The sequence below is a fragment of the Dromaius novaehollandiae genome, unplaced genomic scaffold (genome assembly GCF_036370855.1).
Source record: "Dromaius novaehollandiae isolate bDroNov1 unplaced genomic scaffold, bDroNov1.hap1 HAP1_SCAFFOLD_131, whole genome shotgun sequence".
NCBI lineage: Eukaryota > Metazoa > Chordata > Aves > Casuariiformes > Dromaiidae > Dromaius > Dromaius novaehollandiae.
The window spans coordinates 13,166-39,645 of NW_026991397.1; the positions used below are offsets into that span (position 1 = coordinate 13,166).

At 37.1% G+C, this 26,480-nt stretch overlaps 1 long non-coding RNA gene across 1 annotated transcript; it reads right to left on the reverse strand.

The window, feature by feature from the left end:
- Nucleotides 1-15,643: 15,643 nt before the first annotated feature.
- Nucleotides 15,644-24,297, reverse strand: LOC135326144 (uncharacterized). Its single transcript, XR_010386779.1, has 3 exons — nucleotides 24,147-24,297; nucleotides 17,196-17,248; nucleotides 15,644-15,886 (listed from the first exon to the last, which is right to left on the reverse strand). It is a non-coding gene; the product is annotated as an uncharacterized LOC135326144 (long non-coding RNA).
- Between the last annotated feature and the right edge of the window lie 2,183 nt (nucleotides 24,298-26,480).

The window sequence follows — 26,480 nt, forward strand, 5'->3', positions numbered from 1 at the left end:
ATGGAGGTAAGGCCCATGTGTGGTTACCAGGAAGTTTGCTTTAGCTTTATACTTGCAAGGCAGTATTTTTATATAGTCAGTTGTGGACCAAAAGTGCATAACAAGGGTACAAATGTCAAGAATTGATATAAATTTTTAATAATGATTTAGTTTTTAATTGGCCAAACTGAAATCGATGAAGAAGCAAACGTCAAATGAAAATACTAATGTCAAACTTCCTGCTTGGAAAGGCAAAAGATTAGTTACCTTTACCTGATCATTGCTTCAAGAATAGAAAATGCTGTTTCCAGTGACAGTAGTGGTAAAATTTGCACCAAATTTAATGAAAGCAAGGCTGTTGCTAACAGGCTGATGTAGTTCACTGGTAACGTTTTCAGGTAAGTTTTTTTTCAGGGATGTGAATGTGTTTTGTGAAGTTGTTGAAGAAATGAATTACTCCTCGTGCAGAAAATTTTGATACTGGCTTTCTAATTTTAAAAGCTGAATGGTAAGGAGGCCAGTCTTACCTCTGTCACATTTATCTGTGGGATGAAATAAGTGGTCTGGCTGAATACCTGTGGGTACACTGTGTAACTTAATGACTTGTGTCTAGCTTGCAGATGCACTTTAATATAGAGTTTGTGTAGCGGTTGGAATACTGGAAATGTTCATGAACAATTATTGAACTGTGATATCTAAACCTTATGAGCTCTATTTTCCAATGGTCCTGTACATGTACCTAGAAGTCACCTTCACTGAGAATGTAATTATTTTTGACATCTCCCAAACTCCTTTATAATTTTGTTTAATTTCTCTAATGCTCTAGCCTCAACACTGGACAATTTACAAAATTTAAGCTCAAGAATTAATAAAAGAATGTCAAAAAGACTTTCATAAAAGCTGCCATGATAAAAATATCTGTCTAATAGCAATAACAAATAAAAATCAAACCAATGTAGTTCTTACTCTCAGTCTCCCTTTGCAGAAGGCAGAGGATCAGGGGCAACTGATCTAGGCTGTATCAGATCAAGCCAGTTCTTACTTTCACTCCTGGAGAGCATTTTCTGAAAAAGGAATGGTAACATTGTTTTCTTGTAGTACCAGAGGTCTAAGGGAGATGGGTATCCATTTAAGAGGGGAAAACCAAGCTCTTTACAGAAATATGCAAGACATTTATAGCAATTAACTTGCTGTTCCAGAACTTAATTAGTAGGGTATGTAAATTGCTTGGCAGTGATGCAACGTTAGCTCATAGGACTATAGGACGCTTGCTGCCCATAAAGTAGTAACAATAGCTGTGCAATCAATTAGTCAATATTGGTAATGAAATGGAAAACATAAGTTAGGCAAGAGCTGTAGAAATATTTGAGAAATGAAAAGAAATGGAATGTGGCCATATTATTTTAACTCTTAATATTTCTGGAAGATTTTCCGATTAATTCTCTGGATTAGAAGGTAAGGTTAGATTACTGTTATGACAGATAAGTTTAGTTCCCCTGATATGGTATTATGATATTATGTTACAATAGTAATGTGATATTTATTATAGGTGTTCAGAAAAAGCTGGTATTTATGCATAAATCAGGGAGCTACTATTATTTAGCTCATTTATTAATGGTCTCCTCCGGGAAGACAGAGATTTACCTTTTGTAGCGAGGCATGGGCAACTCTTTTTAAATAATCTCTTTCAGACCACAGTTGCAAACCAGTTGTGGAGCATGTTTAAATCTATGCTAATAACTAATTGGAAATTAGTTATTATACAGCAATTTATTCTGTGAAATTCAGAAGATGGTATGTCAGCAAAATGCAGAAGTTACGCCTCTTCATCTTTAAACAGCTGCCTTAGGTATAGGTAGGCCCATGTTTAATGTCGAGGATGAAAACAGTTGCAAAACAACAGCGTTCAATAGAGAAAACAAGTTAGATAACAAGACTGATGTCTTCCATCAGCAAGAAAAAATATATACGGTTGGAATCTTGTGAGTTTTGTTCTTCTGCTCTGAGTTTGCTCAAGGCAGCAGGTTGGCAATGAGATATATGAAAATACAATGTTACCATTTTCTTCTGTTCTTACAATTGTTTGTACATAATCCTGCTGCTGGGCCTAAACAACAGGATGAACAGTGGTAGGAGGTGAAGAGATGAAACGTGCTGCAACATTTGAGGTCACTGAAAGGGAAGCCAACAGTAGCTGTTGGTAAAGGTCTCTTCTTGCACTCGATTTCTATTTTCCTTTTCTAAGCTGAGACTATTTCATCTCAGAGCAACAAAGGCTCTGGGCTGTAAGCCAGAAATATTTGGAACTGGAAACTGCCCTCCAGTTTTGTCTGCATAAAAGCAAAAGTCCTGCTTTTGAATGACCTAAAAGTGAAATGAACTAACAAAATAAAATGAGACTTAAACCTTGCGGTGTATTTGAGTAGACAAAACTGCATAATATAATGGTTACTGAGTTGTGCAAATAAATGTGTTTTGTTCAGGTGTCTAATTTCTGCATATCACTTACGCCAACCAGTGTTCAAATCAAATCTCCTTCATAAGCAGGAAGAACTAGTTTAGATGTGTCATCAGAAAGCTAAAGTGTTGGTCAAACGAACATACTCATTTAAACTACCAAACCAGTTCTCTTGGTTAATCAGATTCAGAGAGCTTGTTGCCATCCTGTCAGCTAGTTGAATCATCTAGAAATAATACAGTTTATTTCCACACCTGGACTTAGTTTAGGTTTCTTGCTTAACTTTTGGAGGAAGAATGACAATGTTGTTTTTTCACCTGTGATGTAAGTGCAGCATCATTTAAAAAAGGGTGGGGGGAACCGAAACTATTTGTTTCTTGATAAGCTGCTTTTTTTTTTTTTTTTTTTTTTGGATAAAGGTAGAATGGGAATTTTTGTAGTATCTTTGACAGCTATCCCACGGGGATGGAGGTGTATTTGTGCAGTGCAGTTATTTAGTTGGTGTGGTGTAGCAGGAGAAATGGCCTCTATAGAAAGTAAGAATTCTGTTATAGCTTGACTTTTTTTTTTTTTTTTAAGTTCTTTCTCTACATGGAGTGCTCTTACTGAAGATGATTTGAATACCTCTTAAAGAAAAAAAAAAGAAAAAAAAGAGAAAAACAGTTATTAAGACTGAGTATGTGATTGGACCAATGATACTGCTGTAAACCTGGCATGAAAGGGTATGCTAAAGGGGACACATTTTAAGACCAGTAGTGTATTGCAATCCTGTTTTTCCTTGTATAGCAGGAAAAGATTTACCATATGTATGGAACATACCTTTGGCTGGAATAGACTGTCCTAAATGCAAAATTTATGTCCTTAAGAAAATGCTTTTTAGGAAATAGTCACACATTGCTGGATGGTTCTATCAAACAATGATCTTTTTAGGCAAAGGGAACTAAATTAAAGGGAAAGTGGGGGGGGGGGAAGACAAGGGGAAGAAATGTCTAAAATATAGAGGAGTTGAGTTTCACGCAGTGATCTTGATCTTAGAGCTGAACTTTGTATAATTAAAATCACTGCTAAGTACATCTGTAATTTGATAAATAATAAATCCTATGTTCACTATTTCCAGTTTTAGCTTCTTTAGAGACCTGGAGCCTTCCTGTCCTCTGTAAGAGGCTACTGTGTTTTTTAGAAACAATGGGCTGTTTTTAGAACGTACGTAATAAATATAGCTTGACTGAGTCTGCATCATTTGGGAATCTGTCCCAGCGTATAATTCATTAATTCTCTCTCTCTCCCTCCCCCTCCCCCTTCCTCCCCTCCCCCCCCCCCCAATTTTTTAAACATTGGAAAAAATCTGATTAGGTGGTCAAATGTGGTTTTTAGGTGTGATTGTAAATTTAATTTTCATACACTGCTCCTAAATATCTTTTAATATTTGGAAGAGTCCAGTGTGTGTGTTTTTTATATTCTCTCTCTTCAAAACCTTGAATTAAAAATCTAGGGTCATTTGTAGCCTGTTGTTTGATAGTGGGTATGAAGAACGTTTGATTACATAAATTCAGTAAATATTTATAGAAATGACACTAAATAATGGCAACAACTGTATTGGGTAATGTGAGCAATAGCCTGCATGTAAAAGTTTAATGAGTTATGCAATTTTTAAAGGGCAGCAGTATTCTAAAGCAAAGCTATTTTTTACAGAGTTTCATTCACTGCTGCATGTATTATGATTCTTGGGGAAGATATAGAGCAGTGAAGGCAAAATTTCCTATGACAATGTAAGCTCTCCAAAATGTAAGGAGATATATATGAGCATATATATGGAGCATAGTATACCTTACAGCTTATTCCCAAATCAGTACATTTAGCAGCTGTGTGAGCCTGTTGTAGCAAGGTCAACAATCCTTTCAGTGGTCTGAAATATTATCTGGTAGACATGAAATCCTTCATTTAAACTTAAGTGGAAGATGTGCATAATCGCAGCTCATAAACATCAGATGATGAAGCATGCTGCTTGTCTTCAGCATAAAACAAGTCTTTCTTTCTCTAACTGCAAATTAACTTGCAATACTTCCTCTTAAAGCTGATTCCTGGAAAGGAAAATCATCATAGTGTGTGGTGAAAAAGGGCAGATAGAGAACAACTGAAGCACCGAGAGCACCAGTATTTCTTGGCGGCAAGGCTTATTTCTTGCCAAAGGGTGTATTTCACTGCTAGAAGGATGGCAGTAGTTCAAGGGGCACAGGTATGTTGTGTCATGTCATGTCATGTGGTAAGGGTTTATATTTATTCAGATTGACAAGTAATTAGTGCCAAGTGAATTTAGTTGTTTATACTTTAATACTTTGGTAGTTAGTGAAATGCCAACTTAAATTACCAGGAATATGGTGCTATATGCCTTGGGGTTTTTTTGGATTATGTCACTGTTCCGGTTTCTTTGGCTAACATGATGTTCTATAATAAAAACAACTATTACATATGTATTATCCTGATGTTTTTAAAGATTGCCTCTTGCTCCAGAAGTACTTAGTATGGTACATGGTGTTAATTTTTTAACATAATCAAAAATCATCTCCAAATACCTTATTAGTGAGACTGAGAAGAACAGTACGAATCTCTGGGTAATCACAGGGTAATCTCTGGGTAATCCTGCAGCTTGGAAAAATAGAAACTTATTGCATTCTAGCTTCTCTATCAAGCCAAAAACTTAAATTCTCTTAATTCTCTCAGCTAAACCCTCTTAATTCTATCAGCTTCTGATGTTATATATAAAGCAGGAGTATTCTTGATTGAGCTCATTAATAAAGCGTTTTTATGCAAAAGAAGGACTAACCTATAACTCTGAAGTCCAGGGAAATAAATGTAATAAGCCAATCACTGAAGATATAGTGGTTAGTGATTATCTCCAAAATATAATTCTCTTTGCCAATATGGAAAACAAATTATGGATTTTTGACTAGAAAACGTTGGTGGGACTGCAGGTGACTCGTATTTTACTCGGATATAGGGCTCTGCAGCGAGTGCTCAGAAAACTGGGAGAAAAACATTTCTGTTCTTCAGTACTTTGTCCACCTGAAGAAATTACAAAGGGTATAGATAGATGCAGTATTGTGAAAGGACTGAGAGTAGTTGAAACTCAGCTTTGTGGACAAACTGCAAAGGCAAGTATGGATGGTATGTGTTTTAAGGTATGATGTACATGACCATTAAAAGACTAAAAATTTTTAGAGAACAAATCTAGGAAAAAAAAAGCCTTTTCCATACGGTATTGTAGCAGCTATGAGGTAGAAGATAAGTCATGTATCAAGCTAAGTTTATAGTTGTTTGCATAATTCTTCCTTCATAACAGAACTTAATTCAGTTTGGACTGATCCCTTATACGTATGGTAATTGTGAATGTCGGTGACTGTACTTTTTCTGAGAATTAATTGAAATCCTATGATCTAAGATAGTTGCTCTCTGGGTAAAAAATTAAAAATAATTTTATACAGTCATCTTCTAAGTTGTGCTCAAGAAAAAAAATCAGTGTGCTTAAGACTCGTTTTATTATCATAATTATCCTGACATACTCAAAAGGTACTATTTTGAAACTTACTTTTCAAATCCTACTAGAATAACATCAGCTGTTTTTATTTCATCTTTTAAATTAGCTCTGTAAACTCCAAAAAACAGTGTAGACTGGTTTCTTTCATATCTATATTTTGTGTTTGATGGCACTCTTTAATGGAAACCTTTTTCATGTGCAATGCCATTTTGACCTTTTTTTATTATTATTATTTTAGGCTTTGGGAGGCACTTACAAGGTGTCTCTGCCCTGCCTGGACATCAGTTTGGACAAAAGCTATGGGAAGTTAATTATCTGAAAGTTGATCTTGCAGTCTATCAAATTTGGTTGCCATTGGCCAACAGGATCAAAAGGTAGTAAAGGCAGAATGCTTGTATCTGTACAGGCGATGAACATAATATTCTATTTTTAGGAGGGAAAAAAAGAGTCTAAATGAAATTGAATAAAGTCAAAGAACTTTTTGTAAAACAAAGTCTAGAAGAGGTAGCCCAATAAAACAAGGAAAATATAAGATTATGCAGAGTCTTCAATAAAACTACCAATAAACTCCCAAATAACCTTCATCTTCCCAAATCATTGTCCACTATCTGCATATCTTTGCCAAAACATCTATTGAGGCTGAAGATGCAATCATCCCCCTGTATTGGCCAGGAAAGAAAAGCTAGAAACATTCAGTATACCATTCAGGTTTTAATCTACAGAATAGCCCACAAGAAAGTTAATTTTAATGTTTGTAACAATGTATGATTTCCCCCCCCCCTAAAATATCAATAATTTACTTTTTTGTGATATTAGGCGACATTATTTTGCTTTTAGAACAGAGGAACAGAAAGGTTGAAACTGAAGTGTCCATTATTGGGGGCAGGGGGAAATAAAGGAGGAGAGAGGCAGATTATATGATCAAGTTACTGAAGACTTGAGTTTTAACGCCTCGATGAATCAAGGTCTTTTAATTCTACAATTGTCTTCATTTTAGCATTTTATTTTTTTCAGCTTCCCTGATCTTTTAACATTGTTTCCGTAATGTCTTCATGCTTTGTTGCTGTGGCAGATTCCCTGAAAAGCAGTTTAGTTTTTTGGAGGGAATATTAGTAAATTTATCCTTGTAACATGTCAAATATGAAAGAGCTGCATATCTTAGGAAATGGTATGTAAACAAGGTTTTTTTCAGAATGTGCTTTTTTTGTCTACTGAAGGAATGAATGTATATGGTCCTTAAACTGTTTCATCAGCACAACTGAGGGATTGGTGAACTGTGACAATAAAAAGGTATTAGTGACTTGAGGCAGAGTAGAGCAAGAATATGCTAAAATGGTTTTGCTTCTGTAGGAAGCTGTGATATGAAACTTCATGCTTTGCATATGTAACAAAAGTGAATAGATATGAATATGCATATGAAAATCTTATTGGGAACATGTGAGCTTTCACGGAATCATTGACAGATGTAAATGCAAGTTAAACCTGTAGTATTTTATTAGGAAGTTGGAGACTTGAATATTATTTTTCTAGTCAGCATTTTTTTTCTTCTCCCCCAGATTAGTTTCTTATTGTCACCTTTTGCTAACAGCATTAAGCTAGGAGTGGGGAAGGAAGTAACCCACTACTAGTGAAGGCCTAGTGCAGATGGTGATTAGAGGAAAAGGAAGAAAAATAGCCTCAGTGCACTTTTTTTCCCTCTGAACTATACCTAAGATGTCATTACTAATGCTGCTGTGATACACATAGGAAGACCTGAGTCCTATGTTAATAATTAATCCTAAAATACGAGAAGTCTAGAAAATCTTTCACCTAGGACTATATAATGGAAGAAACGGAGTACAGGTTCTTCTGATAAACAAGCTAAGCCTATGTAAGGGGAGACTAACCTAGAATGTCCCAATGAATATATATATATTTACAAGACATTACTTAGTCTTTAGAGTAGAAGATGGAAATTGTTCAGCTTGCTACACCTCTCTCATCCCCAGGTTGAAACTGGGAGGTTGGAAGGAGGGGCAGGCAGCTTCAGATGTTCCCAGAGTCTGTTTTGTGTAACACAGGAACCACTTTTTACTGTAGTGTTATGTAATGCTTTGCCAGCAATGTTGCTTTGAATTGTGAGTACTCTTAACAATAGATTAACAGTTCCACAGGACAAATTAATTAATCCCTGAATCCATCTGACAGCTGCAGAAAGGCAACTGTGCTTCTTATGCTGAGAGGTTAAGTACGTTTTAATTGTTGCTGTATAGCAAGGAGAATGTAACAATCTCTTAGTGTCCGTTCTCTTTTCAGATTTGGCATTCTAAAAGATCTTAACCTTATCTCCTGATTTGTCAAACTGTATTTATGAGTTTTAAAGAGTTGCTTTTTAGTAGGCACACAGATGGCTTCTAAATGATATGGCTGCTTTGTGCTGAATTGATAATTAATAAAAATGATCAACATCTAATTTACAGCCTTGATTCGGTATCGAGGTTTATGGTGGAGTTATTAAAGCATATTACTTTCTGATAAGAAATAATAGGTTGATTGTTTTGAACTTATTTTAAAAATGAATTCTAGACTTAACAAAATCTTCTTCACCTTTTAAATTATCCAGCTGCTTGAATGTTCCTTGCCTTATGTTTTATCATTGTAGGGGGGAAATGGATATTTTTCACGTTTACAGTGAAAGCCAATGTACTGTAACCTTTTAAACATACCTTTTAATCTCTTTTGCTCTAGAGGGTACTTTGATACACCTAAGAAAGAGTAAAGGCTTTTATTTAGGTAGAGATTGAGCAGAGGGTTACCCTCCTCCTCCCCTCCCTCCTTTTTTCTCTTTTTCTTTAATTCATTCCAGAATTTGGTCATGGATTTTTCATATTGCTCTGAATGTTGCAAGTAGCAATTAAAAGCTAACCTCTTCATTTCAAAATAGTGTATTAAAACAATCAATTTATGACCTGGTTAATTGAGCATGACTGGAGTGTTTGAAAAGAAAGATACATTTCCAGTCTGCTGCGGCTGCAACCAGGCACTAAATCAAACAGATGGCTCACAGAGACAGGCAAGCTGCTGTTATTAAAGGTAAATGAAATCTTCTGTGCTGCATTTATGAGACATGAGAGTTTTACCTGTAGCATGCTCAGGCAACTTTTGCCAGAAACAACTTTCCTTGGACTTCTGTAAACATTCCTATCTATGTGATGGGTGCTACTTTGTCTGAAGCTTAATCTGGAATAGTTAGTTGCGTGACTTGTTCTTTCCTTCCCCTTCTGCCTTTTTGATCATCTTCTTTTGCCTTTAGTTTATTTCTGATCAAGCAAAATCATCTTTCTGCATATCTGTCTCTCAGTAGGACAAAGATTAGTAGAAGACAAGTGTTTCATGACAAGTTTTGACTATACTCTCTCCCTCAATTCACCAACTCAAAAATAATGTCATTAAAATACTTCTAAAGGGAGCTTTAGGTGTAATATTTTGAAGAGTGTTGGAATATTTTGGAATCCAAAACTGGAGAGGCAGCCAAGTAATAGAAAAACCCCCAGCTCTCCTTACTCATAGTGCACATGGAGTGGCACAGTAACATTAAATAAATTGGAAGGTATCCAGGCCTAGATATTTGAAAAGATATTTTACTTCAGTTCAGATACATTATTGCTATTATACTCTTTAGTTGCATCCTTTTCAAATGAAAGATTGTGCTTCCCTTTTGAGAACAGCTCTTGGGATTTTTAGTAGTCTTGCTTTCTGAAATGCTGATTAGTCAAACTAGTGGTGGAATGTGGCTTTATCAAATGTCAAAGAAGCGAGGAACCATTAGACAAACAGACAAATGGGAAAATTTGTGGCTGACATGAGAAATGATTTTTGAAATGGCAGTGTTCTCATAAACCTTTTGGAGCTTGTAAAACAAATATATACCTTCTCATCAGTATCTGAGAATTCTTCTAGACTTGACTCCAGCATGTATCATAGCCTTTCATTTTAGAGATTTAATCAGCTGTTTTTAGGATCTCAATTGTAGGCTAGTCATGCCTTATAATGGCAAGATGGGGAAAATGCTAGCAATCTTCCTAACGCAGTAAATTTTAGCTACTATAGGTAGTAGCCTGGTAACATATCAGGACATTTACATCTTGAAGTTTGAGTTTCTCTCAACATCTGAGCATGTTGGATTTGTAATAATGCCATTTAGGAAAATCTGCTTGCATCAGGGACAAGTGATTGATAGCAAATGTACTTAAGAGGCACTGCTGGATTAAAAAAACAAACAACCCTCCCCCTCACCCAATCCCTTTCCTTTCTTACCATGTCCAATCTAGCAATACAGTTAAATGGAAAATGGAAAACTCCATGTGTCTGACTGTGTTCTTTACCTCTTTCCAACTCATACTGGTGCACATGCACATTGCTGAAGTCTAGATTTGCAAATTGTGAAAGACTGTTTAAATAAAATTATTTCCATATGAACTGGAAAAATCAAATAATGGAAACCTCGAATATCTCAAAACTGATCTGGTAATTGCAGCGTAAGTAATGCTTTAAAGTGCAAGAAGTGAAAATACTATTAGGGGTTACCATAGTGCATGCAGATTAGAAAATTAATTTGTCTTAAGTGAGCTGTCAGGTTAATGTTAACATAGTTCATTGTGGTTTCATAAAGTTGCAGTCTTTTGTGAATTTTAGGTGTTTGTTGCAACATTAAATTTGTTCACACTTTGGAGATGTGGGTGCATTTTAATATTTTTGCCATTAGGAAAACTGATATAATCAATAAAAGCCCCCAAACTTGCTGCAAAATACCACTTTATTTCAGTGGATATCTAGCCTTTTTTCCATGCATGTTATTTTTGACTTTTACCTAGAGACATTACTGCAATGTCAAGGAGTAATTTTTTTGTAAATTCTGACTTCTAAAAATGCATTTATAAAAAAAAAAAAGAATTACCTGTTTTCCCCAGTTCCTTATTCCCTCTGAGTGGTTATGCTTGCTTCTGGTGATTAAAAGGGAAGGAGCTTAACAGGAATTTGTGGAGGGCAAATGTAATACTTTGTGATATCTACGTATTGCTATCTTCTCGATCCTGCCAGGAAATTAAAGGTAGGGAAGGCATACTTTGCAGAATATTCCTTTTGGACTAGCTGACAAATGAAGAGTTGGCATACATTACCATAGGAATAGTGAAGACTGCCTTTTCTCTCTCTGTGTTTTTTGCATGGGAGGAGAGGACTGATACACAAGGGAGAGAAATGTTCCATTGACCTCACTTAACAGTGGTGTGAATCCTAATAGACTTTGCTCTGCTCACTTCTTAGAGAGAACAGTGCGTCTAAGTCCAAAGGAAGAAACATTTTGCTCTAGGTCATAATGTTTCTATCTTTTGATCCCTGTGCAGCTCTGTAGTCTCTCACATGATCCTGTCTGTCACTACAGAAGTTCTCCTCGATAAATTCATGCAATATTACCTTGATAAGGTCTTCAGAATAGTCCTTTTACATACAGGCTCTACTACCTACCACAGTAATGCAGATGACTAATAAATTAGATTTAAGAAAATAATGATCGCTGCTGTTTAAGGAACTCAGACATGATATTTCTTGGAAACTCCATCAAATACTGAATGATTGGATCACATACATGTTCACTGTATACAATTTTTAAGCATATTAATGCAGGGGGGGAAATATCCTTTTCCTTCTTTGCAGTCTGTCCCAGAGCTGCAGATATCACTTGGAGCTTTCTCTTCTTTCTCAGTGCATGGTTCAAGAAATGCATTATGGAACAGGCTGATTCTCAACCCAGTCCTGGGTTGGTTCAATGCAACCATGAGTTTAGTCTCTTTCAGGTCTCCTCTCAGTAGACGAATAGCTAAGCAGTGCAATCCTCTCCCTTACAGTCTCCAACTTCTAACAGCCCTGGTGACCCATCATGTGTTCTGGTGTGACCTTTGTATTTGGGCTTGTGCAGAGGGAGTGCTGCTCATGCAGTTCTTTGTGCCAGAAATATTTCCCATGGGGATGGACGGTACTTATGGTCTTGCAGAGCAACTAGGAATTTGACTGACTTTCTGACTTCTGTTTTCTTCTGGGTCCTCAGGCTTGAAGTGAAGTTCTGTTTGCAGATTTACCAGTGTTTTGAATTTCTTTGTAGTTTATTACTTGAAAAGAATCTCAGAATCTCCTGGTCCTGTGCTGGTGAAAGATTGAAATGCTGCTTTCTGTCTCTCAAGCATCCTGACTCACAGTGCTGTGCCCACGTAAGGAAACGCACAGATAAGAAGTCCTAAGACCACCCATGATTTTGTATCCTCTCTTTCTCTCGCTCCCCTCAGCCCAAAATCTTTTTCAGGTCGAAGATGCTTGATGTGTTAAATTGATCCATGTATGGAAGCTATTCAATACATTTTGATCATTCTTGTTGACTTCTGTAACCCTTTCCCAAATCTGCTGTCTTTTGGGTGGGTGGTGTGTGTGTAAAAGTGAGAGGGAAGGGAATGACCAAAACTGTGCCCAGAATTCAGCAGGTCAGACAATGAATATTTTATAGCTTATTTTTCCTCTCTCAAATGTTACTTTGTACATTTTGGGCTTCCAGTTAATTCTTTTGTCCTTCTTTTCCTTTGTAACACGTGAAAATATAATGGGTAAAATGAGGAGGGATATTGCGGTTGTTTCTTAGCTTTTTTCTAAATTGAAAGTTTAGCTATTCTGCCTTGAATGTACGCAATGATGATCAGATAAAAACGTGTGTGGAAGAGCCTCCTTCAGTGTACTTTAAAATATATGTTGTCTCGTGTCTGCAACGTGCCAGCTAGGATGGGGGCTATTATCTCTGCTAGTCTGAGCAAGTAAAACCTTCAGAGTTTTACCAGGAACACAGAAGCTGGGTACTCTTCACAGCCATGTCACTAACTTTATATGATATTGTTCAGTTTATAAGACTTAGCTGTTTCCTACCTCAAGGCTAAGGATTGCGTTTCCAGTATGACAGTGAAATGTAATATTATTATGGAATGAGTATGTGAACACTCAGTACGTTAGAGCTTATGAGCGTGTCTGCTGTGAACTAGGTATTTTCAGGCTGCTAATTACTATGTGAGCTGAATGATGGTGCTCTCTAACATTTAAATCTACTCTGTGAAATAATCCTCTGTAAATCTGCTACAAAGGGTCTGTAAAACATTCCTTTTAAGAGGTTGTGAGGTTTATTTATCATGGAAAGTAGGTATTTAGAGAGAAAGTGCTTGATATTAAATTGCTAAAGCTGAAACATTTGAAGATCTGTTTCACTATCTTAAAGTTTTAACATAAACATGCCAGTTAAATTCCCTGCTATCCTTCCCAAAAATGAAAGACAAACACATTTTTCTGAAAGATCCCTCATAACAGAGGGACTTGCATGCTCAAAAATATTTAATATTTCTTTTGCCATCACAAATCCGGAAACTGTGTTTGTTGCTGTAGAGTTGACCTGAAAATGAGCAGCTGTGAATCCTGTTCTCTTCTTTGCCTGTCTCTGAGGCAGTAAAGTATTTTGGATTAGGTTGATGAGTTCATCTCAATCTTTGTAACTATTATGACCATACTTTTTTAATACTTGCTACTGTTTCACCTCAATGGTGAGATTCAGCAGGTACATTAAGATTCAGCTGCTACATAGAGTTGTACCCTAGTTTTTCCTCTGCCGTTCAGTAGTTGGAACGCTCTGCAGTGTGTCAGAAAAGTGAATGACTGGTGTGATTAAGACACATTTCTCTGTGTACACAGAGAAAAACATTTCAGTTTGTTTTTGTTTTTTTTTAAGATGTAGGAAATAAAAAGAAAAAAATGAAATCTGTACTGGAGGAATAGAATTTTCTTCATTTAAGTATGAACAGTACTTCAAATGAATGTAAGGAAATCATAAGATACCTGAATTTAAAGGTTCAAATGAACTAGTGGGACTCTAAATGCCGTCTCTCCTTCTGTTAACATATATCATGGAATGTTTAAAAAGTTGGACTTTTTGAATATATACTTTGAATATATACAAATAGCATGGGAAAAAACAGGTATTATAAGAGACCACAGAAGGGAAAATTTTATGGTCCACGACAGAAGGGATATAGTCCGCAGTTGATGAAACTTTAATTTAGTTAGTAGACAGAGTCTGTTGCAAAAATATCAAATGACAGAATGATGAAATGTAATTAGTAAGTGTTGGACACTTTTCCCAGAAGCCATATGGGCCTTAATGTGTAAGGTGATACATAGACCTCACATAAGATTTTGTGGGTTTTTTGTTTTTTCCTTAGCAAAGAAAGCATCCACTAGCAGATTGTCATCATGCATCCATTGTGTTCACTTACTCTTTAACCTTCCTTGATGAGTAGAAATGGCTTGCTTTTTAAATACAAGACTTGAAAGAAACTCTGATTGGCTTTTAGGAGCATTCACTAAGCAAATGTCTTGAGGTTCTTTAAATTAATTGATGCCTTTTTCTTGCTGTGCCTCTATTAGAGTTCTGTATGACTAAGGAAAAAGATTTTTTTTCCTGTGAGTGTATGTGTACATTCTAAACTGTTATTGAGACTGACGGACTTGAATTAAAACATACAAGTAATTTGATTAGAGAAATAAATGGCTGTATATTAGGAACCTGCACTGGAAATAAAATATTTGAAATGTGCGCATCTATTCATATGGTAATAACAGGCCCTTTCAGGCACAAGGGCTGAATAGAATGATGCAGCCTTCAACCTTTCGATTGTTGCTATAGCAAGTACATTGCCTGCTAGTAATTAATTTGAACATCCATCAGTTACCTGGCCAGGTAGGCCCTGTAGCACTTCAAAGAAATAGGTTTGTTCAGTTTATCCAACTTGTCCCCAAAGTGGACATGTTCTTCAAATATTCTCACTTGGAGTGATTTAATGAGTTGACTAGTAGCTTGGCAGTGAAATAATCTATTGTGCACTTATTTTAGAAACAACAGAAAAAAGCATGATCCATTTTTTACTGAAATACTTTCTCTCAGAGAGCAGACCAAACTAGGAAGGAATTCTTCTGCGCGTGCCCCTCCCCCCCCATAGTGGACAATATTTTTTAAAAAAAAAGGGGGGTAGGGGGTTAACACTGAACACTTGCACAGTTTTTTCTTTTTATCCAGAGTAAAACTTGCTGATATGAAGTGTTTTAAGTTGCTGTGAAAGTTAGATGGGAGATTGTTGCTAATCAACAATATTTTATTACATAAGGATTTAAACCAGGTCGTATTTATGGTAGGAGTTTGGCCTGCGAAGAGAAACAAATATATACTGCTCAAATTGCATTAGGCTACTTTTTGTTTTAGGAAATAGATAGCTAATTACTGGTGAAATTTAAACAGTACTTCAAAAATACTCTATGGAAATAAGGCAACAAATGTATTTAAAGATGACTGCTAAGGTTATCTATAGAACGGATACTGAGATATCCTCTGGTCATGGTAAGGTCCCTGCTGTGCTGAATACTAAGCATTTATGATGACAATACTCTCCTTTGCTTCAGCAGTGCCGGACCCAGTCTTGAAGATCTAATGTAAGATGGTTGTCTATAAAAGCCTCTTAGCACTTCCCAAAGTAAGGCTATAGAGGCTACAATAGTGAAATGATTGGTAATACAGTAATCTGCTTTACAAAAGCCCTGAGAGAGGGAGAGAGAGAGAGAGAGAGAGAGATCTATATATAAGTATATATATATTTAATAATGAGAGAATTTCAAATGGACTAGAACTTGATTTGCTTCTTAGGAACTGGCAGAAGCTGAATCCTAGATGCTGCTCATACTGCTTAAATCCTTGTATATGTAGGTAATGTGAGATCTTTTAATTTGTTCATGATTTTTAGTCTTTTCCAGCTCTGCTGTAAAACAGTTCTTCTAGTAGAAGTGATCTGTCACATACAGAACTGAGGAAGAAAGATACACAAAATAGAGTTTAAATAAGATCGTATCATTAATTTCTTTCTTTTTTTTTTGCCTAATGTTTCAGATTTTTCTTCTTGACTGTCCTCCATGTCGGGTTGCAATGATTCTTTTCAGGTAATGCCCCATCCTTGCTGCATTTCTGTCTACTTGCATGGTGTGCTTAGAAGTTGATTGTGGCTTAAGTCATAAAATAGTAAGATACGCATCCAGCCCTTAGTTAGAAAGACATACTGGCTGGACTGAATGATGAGACCTTGAAAAGGGTCATGGCTTCAGCTGTGGGTGCTGAGTCCACTGACCCTTGTTTCTTTTGTACTGGTGGTGGTTTTGGTCTCACAGGCAACACCTATTCGCGCAGTAGTTGATGAGAGCACAGGTGTCCTTCTACAGAATAACCTATGGGCTTGTTAAATGTATGTCATGTGCCTCGTACTTTCTGATTATCTTCACTAAAAATTAGTAGCTGATCTTCATGGAAGGCCATATGTACAGTATGGGTCTATTTTTTAAAATGTGGAGATAAGTTAAATAGTTAAAGCAGATTCCTACTGATTTGGGTATTTCTCAAATGTGTGCAATCTTTTATTGTTACTAACTTTAGGAAGTGGTCTAATGGACTAGTGCAGTAGAGTCCAGTAAACAGCCCATACTTTTTATAGGTTCTTACCTATAGAGTTCTTGCTCTCAAAGGCCCTCTCTCATGTGCGTTGCATGATAGGGGTACAGCTAGTATATTGTGAGGAGGGTCATGGGACTTCCCAGACAGAATGATAATCAGGAATGGCTGTAGTTGCCACCGTGACAGTTCACTCGGCTCTTTCTTCTCTTAGTCTAGGCAGTGACTGGAAAATATGATGCTGGGGGCATGCCTCATGAATTGTTTTGGAGGTGCTACTGTCTCACTACAACTTTTTCCTGCTGCTCCTTATTTGGGCAGGGAGTAGGCTGAATGCAGAGATACAGTACTAGTGCCTCTTCATCTCAGAGAGCGTGCAAAGTAAGTCTGGTGTCTAGGAAATCCTGGATTTACTATGCATTTGCAAAGGACTGGTTGCAGGGCAGAGGCTGCAGTATTTGTTCTTTTTCAGAATGAGCCTTTCTGTTTTCTGACGTCCTGACATATAAATGACATTTGAAGAACTGTTTTGGAATTGTAATACCTTCCTCCCCCGCCCCAAGTTACTTATAAACTTTGTAATTTTTAATAGAGTTTATGACAGGCAGTGGTTGTAGAATGAAATTTATGCTTTACTTTGTCTCTTATATAAAGTAGACTTAAACAGTACTGACCTTACTTCTGTAGGTCCTGATGCAACAGTGGTTCAGGGAGAGATGACTGAAAGCTGTATAAAATAAAATACAGCACTGTAATTTAAATACTACTTTCTTTCCCTGTTCTTTGCTTGGGATTCTCTGTTGCATCTTTACAAATATAATTCTTTTATTTAAGTGACTCAAAAATCAGACTTCTTCCAAATTCCCAAAGCTTTAGTTTGATGTCATGTACATTTATGGAGTTGGATGAAAGTAAAAACTTTCTCAAATGTCTATTTTAAGCTCTGAAAGCAAAATGAACAGCAAAATTTCAACCATTTAGCAGCCTGGACCATGAACAGGATTAATATGAACAGGATTAATATGAACAGGCAGTCAAAACCTTCTAGGAATCCAAAGCTCATTATAGAAAGCAGTCCTACTTCAGGAAATTATTAAAATGTTTATTTAAAGAGAGTTCTTATCCTGGTTATTGCAGTGAACAGTGGCTTTATTCAAATTAAAGCCAGCAGAATTTTCTCAAATTTCCTGCTACCTTTTATGAAAGATACACTACATGAAATACTACATAACTATACATAACATGTACATATAACATACTACATAAAAACTTTGCATTTCATTTCTAATCTGTGAAAATAATATCTCATCTCTCTTCTAAGGTTGCAGATGCATATGTTAAATGGGGCCCTCTTAGCATTGCTGTTTCCTGTCGTTAACACGCGCCTGGTGAGTATACTATACCTTTCCTTCTCCTCGTGTATTTCTTCCTACAATACTTTCTCTAGAAAGGTGCTTGAGCTGTCTTTAGAGGTGGCTAAATTACACAGATTTGGTTTAGGAGCTATACTTCTAAAATACTAAGCAAGTTTTGATGGTTAAAATTTCTTGCTGCATGTAAATTCACTGCTCATGGAAAACTTCTTTATTCCCATATCTTTGTTTCTGCAGGTATTTCCTCCCTCTCAATTAAATTCAGCAGGCTACATACTATTTGCATAATGAATCGGAGTGATCTATAAATACCTGCTGGATTTGTGTATTGAAGAGATATCTAAGACACTGAGAAAATGATGGGATGAGAGTGTTTCACTCAAAGCAGGTAAGTTAGCTCTTTTGCTAAGATCTTTCTGAAGTACTAGATTATCACTGAGTTGCTTCTTTTACTGTGAAGAACTTGCTGTTTTGAATATGGCAGTCAGATTACTAACACTTGCAAGTAGCCGCCTTTCTTCATCCCAGACCCTTTTGTAAAGCTATCTAAAAGGTGTTTCTTCTACATTGCTGGAGCAAGCAAACTACTTTCTGAAATGCATTTTTTTTTTATTTGTAAGTATTATTTTAATGATGTCTGAGACAACACTATTGAATGCCTGAAACTGAAGAACTAGTTTCTTTTCAAGCAGATGCATATAAAACTATAAATAAAATTTAAGTATAAAAAGTTTAGACTTCAGAATGGCTACGTTGTGAGATGGAGCTGTCAAGTGTGTTTTCTTTTGGACGTCAGTTGCTACGCTGCCGTACCTTTTGTCCTTGTGTTTTACAGGGTAAATTGATTGTGGGGAAAAAAGTTAATGCAAAAAAATAGTTTATATCTTTCACATGATTAGGTTAATTCTAAAGTCTAAACCCTTTTGTAGGGTGGCAGCAAGTGCATTCAGGAATGTAGTTGTAGCATCATATCGTAGCTGGGGTGGGCTTAATCTAGGAAACTTTGGCAAACAAGACCAGTGAAGTTGCAGCAATGCAATTTGTGTAGGCTGCTAATACAAGGACATATTCAGGGTTCAAGTTGTATAGTTGGTGCTGAAATCTCTGCTGCCAGTTTCAATGTTATCGGTACTGAAGCAAGCTAGATTGTTAGTAGATGTATGCCGGTCAGCATCATTTAAGCCTTTGAATATGCTATAGATACAGTCTCTATTTCAGCCTGGTGGCAGCTATTAGTCCTACAAATTATAGTTTGAGTTAGATTTTTGCTTCAAGTTATTTACCTCCAACAACAAGCTTTTTTCCTGAGTGAAGTCACATAAGAGCCCTCCTATGATCAAAGTGAACGCTGAGTAAATATATTTGGCTTTAGGAAAATTCAGTCTGTTTTACCAGGCTGTAAATTCCTGGTACAGGTCACTAGAATGGATCCAAAATACTAGTCTTTGATTTACAAGCACAATCACAAAAACTTCCATGTGGAGAGTTAATAATGTGGAGAGTGGAAGCGTAGAACAAAGTTCATTGTCCATTCCACCCTGATCTTTAAACTGACAGTGAACGTGATAGCTTTGAAAGCGGCTTCACAGGATAGCATGTGGCCCATGGTTAAAATGACATAGTGGGAGACTAAAAAACTAGAAGTGGGTACACATGAATATGGGAGATTCCTCAGGCCTGGAATTTGCCCAGTGTTGTTGGCGTCTGTCACCTGCTCTCCCCCCCCAAATTAGGCACAGCAGGGTTTCTTCATCCAGGTTTTCAAAACTGCTACAAATTTCCTGTCTTCTGGAAGAAAAATTAGCCTGTTGGTGTCCCTAGTAATACTCAAACCTGTCGAGAATTAATGCTAAGAAAAGTTGTCCTGAATCTGAGCTGGATAAAATATTTCTAAGAATTATTTTTAAGAGTTGTTATGCATGCACATATGGGTGTGTGTGTGTGTGTGTGTGTGTGTGTACGTATATATACATATAAGCGCACATGCTTGCTCATTTTCTCAGATTTCAGTGGTTTCAGTAGTATAAGCCTAGAGTTCCTTCAAGATTTAGTCTTTTTGTCCTTCCTAATCTGGTAACTACACATATTCTTTTTCATACTAGAAATGTTTATTTGCAGTTTGCAGTTGTTTTTATTAAAACTAGTTACTGCTGAATAGAAATGGCATTAAATCAAAAATGCAAATAGAATTTCTTGATAATAGAATACTTTTCCTGTTTCAAATTAGGTAGCTTTCTGATTTCTATTGGATTTTTAGGAGTAACCTGTTAAGGTTAAAATAATACATGTTGAAATATTTTAATAAATCATTAACTTGTATTTTCTCTAATATTATTATAGATCTCACTTATATTTGGGCAGTGGTGATTAAACAGGAAAAATACAGACTACTCGTATAAAATTCTGCCCTTCTCTAGAGATAGAGGAGCCAAAGGACTACGTCCAAGAGCAAATATTTTTGGAATAAATACTGCTCTAGGATATTTTTGGCTTAACAGCTGCTTGCTAGGCTAGTCTCTTTTCTGTGTGTCTTCTGGCACAAGATAATATGGGTGATGTTTTATAGCACTGCAGCTTTGGCCCAAATTATTTCTTGGTAGACGTGCATTCTGCTCTATAACTGTCGTTGCAAATATCCACAATGACATTTTCCTGAAAGCACTGAATAACTCTTAACACTTAGTAGGAAGTTCCAAAAAAAAGTGCAATAAATTTGTCTATGCTCTCTGTTCCTCTGCTCTGATTTGTAATACCTTCCTGAAAAGCTTTTGACTCAGTCAGGAATGGTCATCATTTTATGCCTCAACTTTTTATTTCAGTTTTGTGATATTTTAAGACATATATTTTACTGTATACATGGTTCATACAAAAATTTGTATACCTAGTTACATCTGTAAAGGGTTGTAATATATAGTGCCTGGCAGAAAGTAAGAGCATGAGAAGTTGGACACCTGACCCAGCTACTCATTTAGAAGTGGGGGAGGGAGATCATGCTTTTGGGCAGGTAGGTGGGAGAGAGTTCTCTCATTCTCAAGAGACAAAACATTCTTGATTAGCATTAACAATCACATGGAAAATAGGGTAATCTTTGAAGACTTCCAGGTAAATAGAGAAGAAAATGTTAAGGGAATCAGATTGTTAGGTTCCCGGGTAGGAGCCTAGAAAGGTGTAAGAAGAAATACACAAGTGCAAGATCTCTTTTAACTCCGTATCTATATTACATGGAATACAGTGTAGGTCCTGCTAGCCTAAGCCTCACAAAGGTTGGAAAGGAAGCCCGTTAAAAGTTTCTCAAATAAGTCGCAAAACAATGTGTGGCACCAGGTCTGTGCAAGTAAATTAATTTAGCTGCCAGTGAAGTGTTTGGAGAGTAATCGTTTTTGTATGAGCATGTGTGCGAACATATTGCATTAATCAAATTTTAAAGGAAAATATTTCTACTGGTTTTAAAGCTTTGTTTGCAAGCTGATGTCCTGAATATGTTGATATAGATAAAGTAAAAAATAAGACATGTCCTAGAGGCGTTGGGCTTACTGTCTCGGCTAACACAGAGATGGTGCAGTTTTAATGTTTCCAGAAGTTGCTAGACAGTATTATTAGAACTATTTGCCTTGAGAGGTACACAGCCTAAATCTGTTTTAGGAATAGAATCATACTTTGAGCAATACTTGCAGTGCACTCTTTAGGGACTATGATAATGTCCTACTGCATCTCTGTTGACTGTTAAGGTAACGATGCACTGTAGTAAAAAGTTTGCCCCAAATGCCTGTTAGCAACACAGCAAAATGGAATAAGTAATGGTAGCCCATGATGTCATGTCTAAATTGTCTAAGTCTAACTGGCATAAGTGAAAATAACAGTATGGTTAGACATCCAGGGCTCTGGAAAGGTGGTGCTTTGGCTGCTATTCGTACTAAAGCCACTGATTCTGCATCTTTCACACGTATCGAGGCTACGTACGTTAAAATGGTATGGGTGCGTAAGTGCAATTTACAATCACACTTTTATTTGGGAATGCAAATTTACCTTATACTGGTGGTAAGTAGTGCCAGTATTATCTGTAGAGGAAGTAAAAAATACTCTTTCTGAAATTAGTATTTTGTGCACATATAACTCTTCTATCTTGGACTCAATTCTACAGATGCCTGACTGTGTCCCTAGAGTCATTACATGTGTGCTGGTTTGCATAATCAAATTGAGTGACCAGGAGACTGTAATGCCTTTTTATGAGATACAATAAACATCAAATCTAGCACTGATCAAATAAGGAAAACAGTAATAAAAGTTAAAATAAATGCCTACAGTTTAGCTCAGCAGTGCATTGAACAACTGCATTGTCCTAACTTTCTTGGTCAGCTTCATCTCTGTAGTGACAGGCCAAGAAAAAAATTCCCTCTCAAATTAGCAGAATTTGGGTATGTCATGAGTTGGAATCCTGGGGGTTTGCTCTAGCTGGATCTTCTGGCATTTGTATACTAGTAAAAATATAGTTGTTGTTCTTGTTTCATTATGTTTCTGATCCCCTCCATCCCTGTAGCAAGGTATTATTCCTAGTCCTGTGTTCCACCATGTCTCGACTCTACTAATCTTCAGCACAGACGGACTCTCTTTATAAATCTCATGACTGTGCTTGTGCATGCTAACGCTTCCCTCTGGTAGCAGATGCAGATTCTGATTCTCTCCCTCTGTATATATGCCCACCCTAACAGGATTAATTGAAAATGAGAACTAGATAATATTGGATAAAACTAATCAATTAATGCTACCTTAAGGGGTTATATTATAATTCTCTCTACTGACTGGATTGTGTAGAAGATGGCAGATGCCTACTTGAAGTTGAGATTAGGGTTTTTTGCCTATATCAGAATATCAGAAAATATCAGAAAAGGAACTGTTGCAAATAAAATCTGGGGAAACTGGTTTAGACCTTAGCACAGACACCACACAGATGGGTGCCTGATACTTAGCTACAGCCCTGGTACTCATTTATTTTAAGTGGCTTTGCTGTTGGCATCAATGCCAACATTAACATATCTTTATTTTCGCCCCATTCAGGTATGTGGGAATCCCTTATCTGATCTCTGCCAGGTGGACAAACTGGTGCCTGAGCTGTAGAATTGGCTGAATAATACGGTACTGAACAGTACAATAGTGTAACGTGGGTCAGCTTCTTGGCTACTTGCCGTTTGGACGTCTGCTTGAGAAATGAGTCTTAGCAGGACTGGAAATAATCTGTTTTCCAAAGGCCACTTGTGTTTTTGTTTTGGATTTTTTTTTTCTTTTTAAATACTTCATGTCTGTCCTGAGATGATTCTCTTAAACTCCTCCAGCAACTGTCTCTCCTCTGCCAAATAAGTCACTTGCTATCCTGAGTATGTTGAGAAGTAACCAACATCTGTTACATGGGCCTAGTAGCTGTTTGCCCCATGATTTCTGCATTGTACAGCTTTATATAGATTCCCCCTCTCCCATTTCATATATACTGTGGTTTGCTTTACAGGTTAAATTAAAAAAATCTGCTTGCGGCTTATTTGTGGATTACTGACCCTGTCCAGGATACTAGTCATTAATTTTAAGTTATGAATCTGGGTTTACTGACTATGTCTAGGAAAGCTACTGGTACAGAATGCCATTCCATATTTACTGCAGACACCTAGCCTGCCTGCTGGGTGTGCTATAGAAAAGGGCAGAGCTGAATTACTTTTGTTCCTTTTTCTGTCATACCCTGCAGTCTTTGTAGAGGATGGTGGAGGGAGAGTTCTTGCCCAACACAGTGCTTGAGCTATTGTTGCAAATATAAAACCAAGGCATAAATAATTAGCAGAGGGAGGAATACTACTTTCAGAAAACAGAGCAAAGTAGCAACCTCCCTTCCCACTGAAACCAGCTGAGCTGAAGCGAGTTTAGACTGGTGTTTTGCCATGCTTTGCGGGGCAGGGAGGAACTCGCATCTAAATATTAGACTTCTGGGCTCAACTCTATTCGAAGCTCTATGGTTTTGAAGAGCTTTTTCTAAATCTTAGTGCAGTCAATGGAAAGACCTAATTGTTTCCTCAGGGCAATAGCTGGTTTAAGTTGAGGCATCCATCACGTGCTCAGAGGACTGCCGTTGATGGCCGTGACTTTTCTTGCTCAGAGATAAAAGAAAGAGGTGAGCTCTAATCCTTCATCACATAGTTTCTCTTTTCTGCAGTCTCACAAGCAATAAAAGTGGCTGCTAAGGGTTTAGTTAGGCCGTTATACATAACTTACCTGTTCCTGGGATGAGAGCTTACTGTCTGCTCGCTATTTATTCTTGGTACGTCTCCAGCGAGCCCTTAGCAAGTGTCCCGGGAATTGTGGCCCTTTTGAATCTGCACCATACTGGGCTGATGCGGGGGCAAGCAGCAGATGTGGCTACCTTGAGCTGAACTCTTCCTGGAAAAAACAAAACATCGTACATCTTCTAGCAGAAGTTTCATCAGAAAATGTAAAAACTGAATAGTCTGAATGTTTATTGCAAAATATGCTAACATAGTACTCTGGATTTTGTGTGCGTGTTTGAGGAATAGTGTATGTCAGTATTAGGCTGTGTTTTGAAACACAGCATGATTTTATACCAATGTTAAAACCAGTGAATGGACAATGAACAGATTTTTCTTCAAGTAGCAACCTTTAAAGGAAAAGAACCTATTATCTTGAGTAGCAGGGTAGCCTGTACTCTGTATTCATTTAGACTGTTAAGAGAGCCTAGAATATGAGTTAGTAGAAGAAATGGATAATTTGTCATTTTGTCTTGTACCTTTACTTGTTTTAATGCCCTGAGAAGGGAAACAAGGTGAAATGCAGGAAGAGTGATGCTAGCAGCCTGCAAGGGAGAGAGGAGTTTAGGGCAAACAGCCAGCAAACCGATTGAAAATTAATATACAGAGTTCAGAGTAGTCCATCTTGATAACGAACGTTCAATGTTCCCGAATCTGGGGACAGGTGTGGATAAAGAAATATGTCATCAATACATTGGTCTGTTACTAGGGAAATACTTGTTGCTCTTGAGAGTGGCTGCTGCGTTCCACCAAAGGCATCTGATGGGAGAAGACACGTCTGTTGAGGCCTGTGGCGAGGGTCTACTTTAGGGTTTGTTGCAGTCTGGATTTAGATACTCATGGCCTTTGCAACTGCATACCATCAAATATTATGAGATGAATCAACTCAGGAGGCAGTATTCTGACCTCCTTTATGTTCTGTGAATAAGTGTTGCTTTGATTTTTGGATATCTCAAACGTGATCACATTCTAAACTGCTAATTTGTTTTCGTGAAGAGGTTTTTAAAATCCTGGATTGATGGGTGATCCTTTCTATGTTGTCTCCACTATCTGCACCTATCTGCTATCTGTGAATGAGTGTTTATTGATAAAACAACTTACAGACCAGACCTTTAGAGCTGGGTGAGTCAGTCGTTCTGTACAACTTTATAGTTAATCTGTTGTGTTTGTTTTTTTCTCTTTATTGTGGCCTGGCTGTACAGCTTGAGTGCCTGGCTGTACAGAGAAGTCTGCGTTGTCAGCTCCATACCAGGAAATGCATTTGCATAATTAGCTGGGCTTCAGAACAATCAATCTTTCACAGCAAAAAAATGTTTTGTTTTACACACACACAAAAAAAAAACATTGTCAACACTACTGCAGCAAAACAACTGTTACTCTGTTCTCAGAAGTGTCCTGAGTGTAACGTTTGTGTAACTGACCCTCACAACTCGGCGAGTGCAGAAGCCCACATGAAACCACAGGATATTAGAGCATGCTCCTTGGCAGGGATTGAGTGCCTCATGTTGTATTGTTTATATTAGGAGCTATTGTTTCTGAAGTGTGCGTATTCCAGTTGGGAGAGGTACAGGTTTTCCTTTCTCGCTACTAAAGCTGCGTTAGCCTCTCTTCAGATATTCTTGTTTGATTCCCTTATTTTGCCCTAGGTATCTTTCAACAGGTAATACAGGAGACAAAAGAAAAGATTAATAGTCAGGAAACTTCAGAATTTCTGTGAAGTTCTTGCTTCTGCATACTGTTATCTTGGTTGGTTTTATGTTTTGATACAGAATACTTAGAGTAAATTAACCCAACAGCTTGTATGGAAGATTCTTTAGCCTGCTGTCTCCCAAGAGTTGGCTGCACATGTTGGAGTTTGCAGTCAGGACACTGATAGTGTTTAAAGTATTCAGCTGGAGGATGCCAGGACTAATAGAATCCAGCTGTTGGGTTTAATGGCTTTTAAATTCAAAATTGGATTAAAAAAATTGTAGAATTTATCTGCTGTTTATTGACTGTTATTTAGGAAGAAAGCTGAACTGTTTCAATCTCTGACTTCTGCTGATGCAGAATTTTTTGTGATGTTTCTGTTTCAACATTATGACTTTAATATCTTTGGACAATAACAGAAAAGGAAGGTTTTTTGAACAGACAGGCCATGATAGTAAGACTTGCATCCAGAGTCACTTTAGGCTTTAAAATGAGTCTGCATTTGAACCAAGGCTAATGATTTGGCTTTGCATTACTCCTGTGAGATTTCAGACTCAAGTAAGGGTATTGTCCAATTTTCACATCTGAAATATAT